The sequence below is a fragment of the Pinus tabuliformis genome, chromosome 6 (assembly GCF_031772625.1).
Source record: "Pinus tabuliformis cultivar Carrire ecotype Pingquan chromosome 6, CPIR1, whole genome shotgun sequence".
NCBI lineage: Eukaryota > Viridiplantae > Streptophyta > Pinopsida > Pinales > Pinaceae > Pinus > Pinus tabuliformis.
In genome coordinates, this window is record NC_142292.1 from 1,006,019,434 (window position 1) to 1,006,030,070 (window position 10,637).

A 10,637-nucleotide genomic window follows, 5' to 3' on the forward strand; every position below is an offset into this window, starting at 1 on the left:
GAATAGCAGTACAACAGCATTTACCATTATGCGCTCATCAAGATCATTGTTGTACATCAGCTTGGCTTGTAGGGTATCACATGGGAAGACTTCATTTCCCATGAGTTCTTCACATCTTCAGCAGCTCATCAGGAGGTTGTCCATGATGCGGGTGAACCTTCACATCAGTATGGAGGTCGAGAGGCAGAGACGACTAGTGTGCCGACATATGTCACCTGTCAGAGAGGCATGAGAGGATTATTTGTAGCAGCCCGACGAGTACTATCTCCTCTTGGGGTGGAAGGGGTCTCGTTGCTGTCATCAACAGCACAGGGACAGGTACAGGACAAAGGCAAGAAGCCTATGCAGGATGAGGGCCCTTCAGGAGGCCAAGACACTGATTTCATATTCATCGATGATGATGTGAGCTCTCCTAGCTCAAAGCTAAGGGAGATTATTCAGGAGCAGAACGCTGAGATAGATGCATTGACCAACAAGTTGCAAAGAACTCAATGGGTCATAAACTATTTGGAGCAGTGAAACAAACAATTCGAGGATCAACATACAGTCATGGAGTTGAAAAACATCTGTGAAAACCGGCAGGCTGCCCAAAGAAGCCTAAATGAGATGACACCCATTCAGCAGGAGATAGAGGCTGATCGAGAGATTTGGCTTGAGAGGGACAAAATTCATCTTGAGAAGCTGTTGGCGAAGGAAAACAAGGACAAGAAATGCTCAGGCACATGAAAAATCATTATTGGGCACGAACTCATGTTTGCAAAACGAGGATCAAAATCCTGAAGGCAAGACTAAGGAGGGCACTAAAACGACGCAAAAGGCATGATAGGCTCCGAATCTTGGCCGAAGCTTCTTTCGCTGAGCATGATACTTGATGATGGACCTTCAGTCCAAATTTCAGCAAACTGGAGAAAATTTTGTCGATTTTGAATTTTTTTTGGCTTCAAAACAGATTTTCCTGCCCAATGCGTAGCGCCACTTGGCGCGCGCTTATAATTGGGAGATTCTCTAGAGGAAAACTTTGCATTTCTAGATTTTTTATGAAAATTTATGCATGCTCGTGAATACCTAAGGATTTCATCAAGTTCTAGGTTGCCTAAAGGGTCAAAAACACACAAAAAATGACCTCTCTACCACCTTTTGCACCCACAGGAAGTAGCGTTGGGAGATTGGATTTTTGGAGGGGCAAATGGACACTAAATCCAGAAATTTTACTTGGGTTGGAAAGTAGATATACAGGGCTTTCCAACAAGCTCATGAGCTCAATTTGGACTTTGGGAAGGCCCTCAAAATTAGCCTCAAAGTTGTGCTATGCATACAGGTTTCAGGCGCGACACATAGGGAAATTTGGCCTATTTTTTACTCAGCAGCTCAGAATTTTGCCTAGTTTTGACTAGTTTCACTTTTTCATGTAACTCTTGATTTATCTTGATGTAAATTCATGACTTTGATGTAATTTTGGCACATTGTTACTCATCCATGTAGATTCATTCACTAAAAAGTGAAAAGATAGTGAATGAATCAGTTTCCTTTTATATAGAGGAAAGTTGTTTCATTGCCTATTTTTCAATTCCTTGTTTAGATATGGTTGAAACAACTCATAGAATGATGAGATCGACCCCTAGAGGCATCGGAAGGAGTTAGGCTTGTCTATATCATGTAATTTCTCAGTCATTTTCAGGGTTGGACACTTGGGATTGCTTGGCACTCCATTGTACATTTGATTTCTGCATTTTTGGCAAAGGAAAGACCAGGGTTTGCAGCACTTTTTGGGACCCTTATGGCTCTGTGTTTTGATGGTGTTCTTCTCTATGTAATTTGTGAGTTCACTGATATTTATATGTACCATTTCCTTTCTCTTTTGCTTCTGAAATTAAACAAATGAGTGACAAAGGTAGAATTCATTAGCTTGTTGTGCTCTACCTTTTAGTTTTGTTTAATTTTCAATGTTTTCTTCAATTTGAAGAGGATTCTTGCTACCCTCTTGCCCTCTTCAGCTTCTCACCAGTCTGAGCCCTCAATATTTACAAATCAAAGCATCAAAATGATTGCCTTTCTTGCCCCAATCAGAACTCTGCAAAATTGGCCTTCATCCCCGGACCCAAATTTTCCTTTCCCTTGATTCCAACAAAACCCCCAAAAAATCAAATCAAATCCTTGCACTTCATACCTAGCCTAAAATTAGAAGATATTTCAGTCATCTCAAGCCCCCATAGATCATCATTTGCTGAGATTGACCCAGAGAGAGCCCTCTCTTGACCTGGTAGGGCTAGCTACCAGGCTGAGCGTGGTTTGATGTTGGCCCTGGATCCTACCTTTTTAGCCTGAGGTAAATCTAGGCACTAACATAGTGGCGACCATACTAGGGAGAGATTCTTTGTTTGTTAGTGTTCTTACTTTATAGACTACAGACGGAGCCTGAAGTTAGCCAGGTAGCCTTCAAAACGCTCTTGCTTTGCATTAGCGAAAGTAGATAAAAGTTGCTTCAGTCAATCTCTGGTCTACTCTTATAAATGGAACATCTGACTTGCAAATTGCCCCAGTACATGAATCAAGTTAGATCTGGATTTTGATGGTGGACAACGATCAGACATCAGAAGGCTGAAATCATTCACTTGGTGACTCCAGTGTCGAAGAATCCCAAGGTTCAAAATTGTTATGGCGACTCTACTCGTCAAGAATCAGTAGCCTGAAGGATTTCTTGGTCAATTCATTGTTATCAAAATGGATTTGCTTGCTAAATGGTATGCTCCCATGAGCGAAGATCACATTCCAGGTTTTCCAAATAAAATTCCAAAGGTAAATTGGCAAAGGAATTTGCCTATGTTTAAAGATGATAATAGGAAGGATGCTGCTTTACATATGGTTAGATTTCACATACATATTTGCAAGTTGAAAGTTGATTTTCCTGAAGATTGCTTGATGAAGATATTCATGGCCACTCTGCAAGGTGAAGCTCGATCTTGGTATGAAAGTTTGCCGCCTGCTTGTATTTACTGTTTAAAGGGTTTTCATGCCATGTTCTTTGAAAGGTATAAAGAATCTTATCCATCATTATATTTGGTTCAGAACTGTTGCAAATATGTTTATAGTTTTATTGAACATCTTGAGAAAGTTTATGAAGATGATGACTTCATGGATGATGAGATCATGGAAGCCCTGTATGAAAATCCATTTCAGCAGCATAAAGAGGATACTTATCAAGATGCACAGGAAAATTTGCAACAGGATCAAGATCTAAGTACAGTGGAAGATGATGAAGGAGAAGGTTTTATTTCATATCTGTCCATAGAAGAAGACAGTATGCAGGGAAGTCAAGTTTCAATTTCAGAATGTGATAAATTCAAGTCAGCTATTTCAGATTCCCGGATGCGGGTGTTCAATCGGCGTGATGGTACGAAATTCACATGGGCAGGTGTCAGCCCATGCACACCACGAGGTACCTTGCAGATCAAGTGAGCTGGTCTCACGTAGGGTTTTTAATGCAGTTCTTTTACTCCTCCATCTACCTCCTGGTAAATTGTGCAATGGTGCTTCAAAATGTTTATGCTCCCGCGGCCTCCTCGCATTCCTCTGCGGTTTCTTGGCATTCCTCGGTGGCCTCTTCGCATCCCTCTGCTGCCACTTCGCACTCCTCTGCGGTGTTGTTGGTAGCTCAGGGGCATTCACTCTCTGTGCCCAAGTCCGTCTCTGTCTCAGGCTCGAGAGTGTTTCACAGGCAATTCGCTCCAGTTCAACGGGCTCACGTTCTGGTTAGTCGCTCCCCTCCGTGTATTTGTGCGCTGGTCAATCCACTGTATATTGCAATGCCGAGAGAGCGTCCTAGAATGGGTAGCAGACGCGGAGGCTCCCGTGGATGTGCCACCACACAGAGGTCCGCCCCCATCTCCCCCTCTTCCTCGGTTGAGTTGGCACCTGAGCAAAATCGCCCTCATGTTTCCAGAGCTGGAAGAGGCAGAGGTCACGGGCGTGGAAGGTTGGTTGAATGTGAGCATGCGGCGCATCCAACAGTCTGCTATCGTATCCCCTGCACTCTTGCCAATTCCACTTTCTTAGTTTCTGTTACTATAGAAAATTGTGAAAATCTCAGCGGCCAGGCAGCAGCACATCAGGCAATTCCACCAGAACAAGGGACAGCGCCTCCAATTGATACTCAACACCTGGTCATGGGAAGCTCCTCCTTGGCAACTCAAGCTGCCCCTGCTGGTCCAAGTGAGCCTGCTCAGGGAGTCCCAACCTGCTCGGTGGTCCTTCGCTCAGACTCGGAAGACTCTTTGCAATTTGGGTGCAGGGTAGTGGAGGAACCCTACACTACGGATGATGACTAATCTTGTATGGCACTCTGCTCTCAGCAGCCTAAGAAGTAGCTGCATTACTCTGTTTTTAAAACTCGCAATTCTGCCTGTGTCAGGTCATAGTATGTGTCTATATGTCTCTGTGTCGACTGTTTGGATCTGTATATATTTGTCCTTGTTTAGCGTTGTACAACAGCGCAATGGTTGTTTGTCTCAGCTTGTCCCTGTTTCGCAATGTTTAGAGTCTTAGGAGAAGACGTAACATATGGAAGTCCACCAATTTTGGAATGTGTTCAGCTGTGCTAATTGTCAATCTCATGGCAAGATTTTCAAGGCTACGGCCTTGCTGTAACTTTTTGAATCTTTTTGTATAATAATAGAAGTAGACAGATTGAGAAAAAAAAAAAAGTCAGCTATTTCAGATCTAGATTCAGATCGTGATGATCAAAAGTACCTTGGTCTGAATTCCATGAAGGAGAGCTCTACTGTTGAGATCATCTGGAATGAAGAAGATAGAGTTATTGACCCAAGTGTTCTCATTTCATTAGAACCAAGCCTACATGAGGAGGTAATCCAGTCATTTTATGAAAAACAAGATGAGATCTTTGTTCAAGTAAGTGAAAAATATTCTTTCAATAACTCAGTGGTAAATGATAATTTGGTTGCAATGTCATATGAAGATAATCCAAAATGTTTTCAAATTTCAGAAGATCAAGGAATTGAGGACTGTCAGTCAGGTTTTTCATGTTTAGAAATGTTATTTCAAGAAGACAATACTTGCTTGAGCAAAAGGAAACAAAAAGTCTTATCTCCTCTGTCTGAAGATGAGATAGATCAACTCCTTAAAGGTCATGTTACAGCCCAAGCTAATTCAGATTTGCAGTGCACACATGGTCAAGAAAATGTTGGTGAAACTTCTTCCTCTTTTGAAAATGATGACAGTCTTGACATTAGCCTTATAGATCAGCGAATAGATAATATTCTATTTCATGAAAACGATAAGGCCGTCATGTTTGATAATCTTGAAGATTGTTTTTTGTTTAAGAATGACCCAGACCATGAAATTGAGGAATGTGAGTCTGAGAGACACAGTGAGCCAGAATTCAAGTCAGTTACTATCAATCAGCAACCCACTGTTCTTTCAGATCAGAATAAAGGGAGTACTTGTATTTTTGCTGTTGGATCTCAAGACAAGCTAGTGCTTCAGGATTTTCAAGATCCCTTTGGAATTCTTTTGCAAGCATTAGAGAAGATAAATGTTGCCTGGTTCGTTATCATAAGCCTTGGTTTCAGTGGTTATTGTGAGTTGCCTACATGTACATCGTTCTGCCTGCTTGGGGAAAGTGAGAGCAGAATCTCATTATGTAGCCATTTACTGGATTGGTTACATTGGAAGGCTCACTACACATGATTTTACATATTTCATTAGTAGGCAAGTGGTTGTCATCATGATTTGAAGCTCTCAAATCTCGATGGTCTACTGCAATTTAAAAGCTTTGTAAGTACTTGTTTCAGTTAAGTCAGTCTTGAGTCATTTTTTTGTTTCAGTCAGTCTAAAGATAGTTTTAGCTGAGTGTCCAGTTTCAGCTTTTGAGAGTCTTGTTTCAGTATTGGATTAGTCAGTTCAACTATGAGTCTTGAGTCAAAGTTTCGTAGTAATTGGTTTTTGGGTGTTTTGAAGTTATCGACTCCATAGACCAATGGACGAAGGCACTGTCTATCTCTCCCAAAGATCTGTAGTTCTTGGCACCTCCAAGGAGCTACCATCCCCATTGGAGCCAATGTTAGAGTCGGTCTTTTCATCCCTCCGTCAGAGATCAAAATCTCGTTTATTTCATTTCATCTTAGGTGTCTCATTCAGTCCTATCAACTGCATTCTGCTAGGAACATCAATCATCTGACGGAGGAGGCTTTTCACTCATGTTCCTCATGTCTTGTACCTGCTGGTCTAATTTAGTTCATCAAAATTATTTTCAAGTCAGTTGCAGTCATGCTTGGTTTTTGTGTTCGCCAAAGAGTCATTTTAAGGTTTTAGGGTTCATTAGGTCTAGAGTTTCGCTTAATTCAGTCTGTAAAATATCTAATAATGCCAGCAGGCACATGAGGGAGTTTAAAAATAAGATTTTATTGTAAAAATTTCATCGTAATAATGCTCGATCATGACTTTTCATCAAAACTATGTTTTGAAGAAAAATCATCAATTTCATCTTTTGTAATAAATGCCATGTAAATTCAAAAAAAATTCAGTTGTCAAATTCTTCAGGCGCAGCCCTGGTCGCCTTTTCCAAATTCCATGTCAACTATCCCTGCAAAAAATAGACAAGAATTTCATCATTCAGCTCAACAAATCAAGTGGAAACAAAATCAGAGTTTGTATTAAAAGTGAAAGTGCCAAAGTTTCGCAAACATTACAAAGTGGGTTATTTGAAATTAAAAATCAAAGTCATTGGGCATATAAGATATTTGTGGTGTTTGAACAATCCATTGGTATGCCAAAGACATCATTAAGCCGAGTCAAATTGTGGAGGAATGAAAACAGGGTTTTGAAGAACCGACTGTGGGTGAAATTCAGTCGCGACGCACAGGAAGAAGGTCGCAGCGCATTGGCAAGTCGCGGTGCATAGAATCGCACATCACTATGTAAATTACAACATGCGCGACACACATACTGGTCGCGACACACTGGGTTGTGTGCGCGGTGCACACAACCAACAAGCAGATTTTGTCATCGCCTTCAAAGAAATTTCAAATCTTTCACTCCCATTTGCCCCGAGTAAGTCCGACTGATCTTGCAATTGTTAAACAAACTACAATACTCAATTTCCAAATAAAAAGGCATACCTTTAGATTTCGGGAGGCCCACCTTCAAACATATGATCATGGCACATGGTTAAGGGACCACATGGCTGTCTCAGGTGGCAAAGAAATGGCACAATGAGCTAGTTGGTGGCTGCAAGGGGTTGTTGGTTGCTAGCTGAGGACCATGTTGGAGAAAAAATTTCTCCTAGGGATATTACCCAAAAGATGGTGGGTAACAACCCCCACAGGGGTATTTCTAGGAACTTCACAAGATTAGGGTTTATATCTAGAAAAATAAGGATTTAGAAGAAAACAGGGGGAATGTGGAAGAGGAGATTATGCCCCCACCTCCCCTTCATTTTCTATAGTGTGAAAGGAAAACTTGTGATAATCCTCTCCTTTAACAAGAGATAGAAATGATTGTAAGCAAAGAGAAAAAATGGTTTCCAACAAACTCTAGACTCCTTGGGTTGTAGTGGGGGGTAGTTATGCACAATCCTAAATTATGTATTCTTCTTTTTTGTATCATTTTCTGCAAGCAATTTGTAAAAATCTTTTTTTGTACTCAAGATGTCATAAGTTCAAATTTTGGAAGGTTTAGAGTTCAACCACTCCCTTTTACCAATTTTATGGGAGAAGGATTTTTTATCAAACCCAAATTATCACACTCTTCAACATCCATCTTTTTAATAACACCATTCATCAAGTTAGAGTCTAAAACTTGTCTTGTACATTGCTTTGATCCCTAATTTTAAAGCCCTACTATATTTTATTATAAAATCATAAGAAATGTCCTTTTTAAAGTTATTTGTAAATTGTCGTGGATATTCCATTAGACAATTTTTCATAACCGATATGATAAAGATTCATTGAAATTAGAAAATATATATTATGGGGGTGATTTTTCCTTAGATATAGATTTATTAAATTATTGTTTATTCTTATGCGCGTAATATATAACATGCAAAAATTAGAGAACAAATAGAACAATAGCTCACAAAACCACAATAACACAATACATGATTTGGGAAACCCTTTCGGGTGAAAACCTCTTTGGAAGGTAAGGTTGCTCCACTCTCATTTTTTTTGAATGGAAATGGTGTTAATACAAAGGAGTGAGACATGTGGTCTATGGGTTGATACAAAATATTAACCCTTGTTTTTTCCCTCTCTTTGTCCACTCTCATCTATTCTACTCTACTATAGAATAAAATGCACTAGAATAGAATCCAACCATTTTCCGCCTAGTGGCCCAATTATAAGACAACCTGATAGTAAACTAGGTGTTAAATTTGACCCATTCAATCCTCAGTTAAAACTTGAACTTTCTAGATTCTTCTACATAGGGGCCCATGGGGCTAGCCAATTTTTGATCTAGGTGGATATTATTGGCCACCCATTAGAGGAAATTTCAACCTAAAAGTGGCCTCCTTTGGAAAAATAATAAAATAATAATTAGAATAATAAAATAATAGTTATGAATTTTGGAGGGAAAATAAGAAAACTACTTTTTTACTGTATTTTTGGCTTATCTCCGTACAAGTTTACTCAAATTTCCAGTGTAGACACTCATTCGATGCATAATTAAATTCCACATCCAATGAGTACCCATTATGCATACTTCTAAGAAGACCCACATTGATAAAAATTGAAGATGCGTTAAAAATCATGTTCAAAACACACTTTTTTAATGTATCTTCAATTTTATCAATGTGGGTATTCTCGAAAGTATACATAATGGGTACTCATTGGATTTGTAATTTAATATTCATCCAATGAGTGTCTACACTTGAAATTTGAGTAAACATGTAAGGAGATAAGACAAAAATATAATTAAAAAAAATCAGTTTTCCAAAATATTTACATGTATATTTTTTTTAAATTTAAAGGATTTTGATTGGTTTACATATTATGTACATGAAAATGTTATGTGCACTTTTAGGCTAAAATTTCCTCTAATGCACCTCTTCTGTTGTTTCAACGATTCTTTATTTTCTTGGCAGCTTTTATGAGTTTTGGATCTCGAAATTTTGGGGTTGTTTTGAGGCCCTAAACAATGTATTTTGAAAATTCATGGGGCTATGGGTTTCCATGGCATGCCTTGAACTTGGTAAAAAAATTTATTCCTCAGATAATTCTTTCAAATGAGCTATTGTGTGCCCCAAACAAAGATTTTATGCAAAAGTTATTCCCTCAGGAAGGTGATGTACCAACTAACCAACACAAGGCTCACAAGCATTTGGTATTTCATCTTCTAGGGTTATATTTTTTCACCTATAGGGTTCTTTATTTATGTTAAAAGGTTATTATTTTTGCCTCTTATAATTTATTTTGTGAAGGTGTGTAGCCACCACATCTCTTTGTTTAGAGATAACTGCCACCATTTTAGCTAGTTTGTGTTCTATAGTATTTTCTCTTTCATTTATTAATAGTTGGTTTTTCATCATATTATTGTTTTTTCTATTATATTTCTTCCTATTTGTTCCATTTCCTTTCTTTCCTTTCATTTCGTTCCTTGTACAACCTAGATTAAGGGTATTAATGCAATCTTCTCCTTGTTATTTCTTGGTGCATGTCCCCAACAAGGTTAGGGTACAGAGAGTTGGGTCTCAAGCTAGTTTCACTTGGGAACAATCACCCTCACCAACCCAAGAGGCCTCCCATGGACAAAGAATAGAGAGGATACATAGTGGGAGAGCCTATCAATTTTTTCCTTAAGGAATCACTCATGCAACATATGAATGATATGACATGTAAAAAAAAATCCCAGATCCTTCGAAGACTTCCAACAACAACCAACGAACCTTCAACCAACGACAATTTTGGAGGTTTGACATCATTCAAGGTACAAGTCAAATTTTATATCCTCGTATTTTAAATCCAAATATATGTTGAAGCTTTGGAGAAATGGTTAAATATGTTAGAAGTCTATTACTATGTCCAACATATTTTTGACAATGAGAAGATCACCTTCGTACTCATAAAATCCCTTTTCCATGTCAAAGATTAGTGGGAAGGTTATTGGGAGAGACACGTTGAAAATGAACCTAGGATATTCAATGCATTCCTTACTTGGGCTACTTTTATTAATTCCCTCAAGGAATCATTCTAACCTATAGGGAATTATGATGACCAATACGTGAGATGGACAACCCTATGATAGGAAATTCACCAGATGGTTCTAGAGTGCACTGATATTTTTTATGCTTTGCACTCAGATATGGGTATTAGAGACTCCAGGTGGCACCTGGTCCTGAAGTATCATAGTGGTGTACAAAGTTACATTGAAATAGAGATGGATTTCTTATAAATATTGTCACTGTGAGCCAACTTGTTGATATGTTGTCAAAATTGAAGTAGAGAAATAAGAGGGACTTCATGTCTGTCAATTCAATGCAACAAAAGCCTAGAAAAGGTGGCAAAGAATCACAAAAGAAGGCATAGAGCAAGGAGATACAATCTCAAAAAAATTAGCCCAATTCATAGAAAAATAAAGGTAATGAGAAGTCAAGAAAGGATATTAGAAAGTGGTATGAGTTCCAAAAA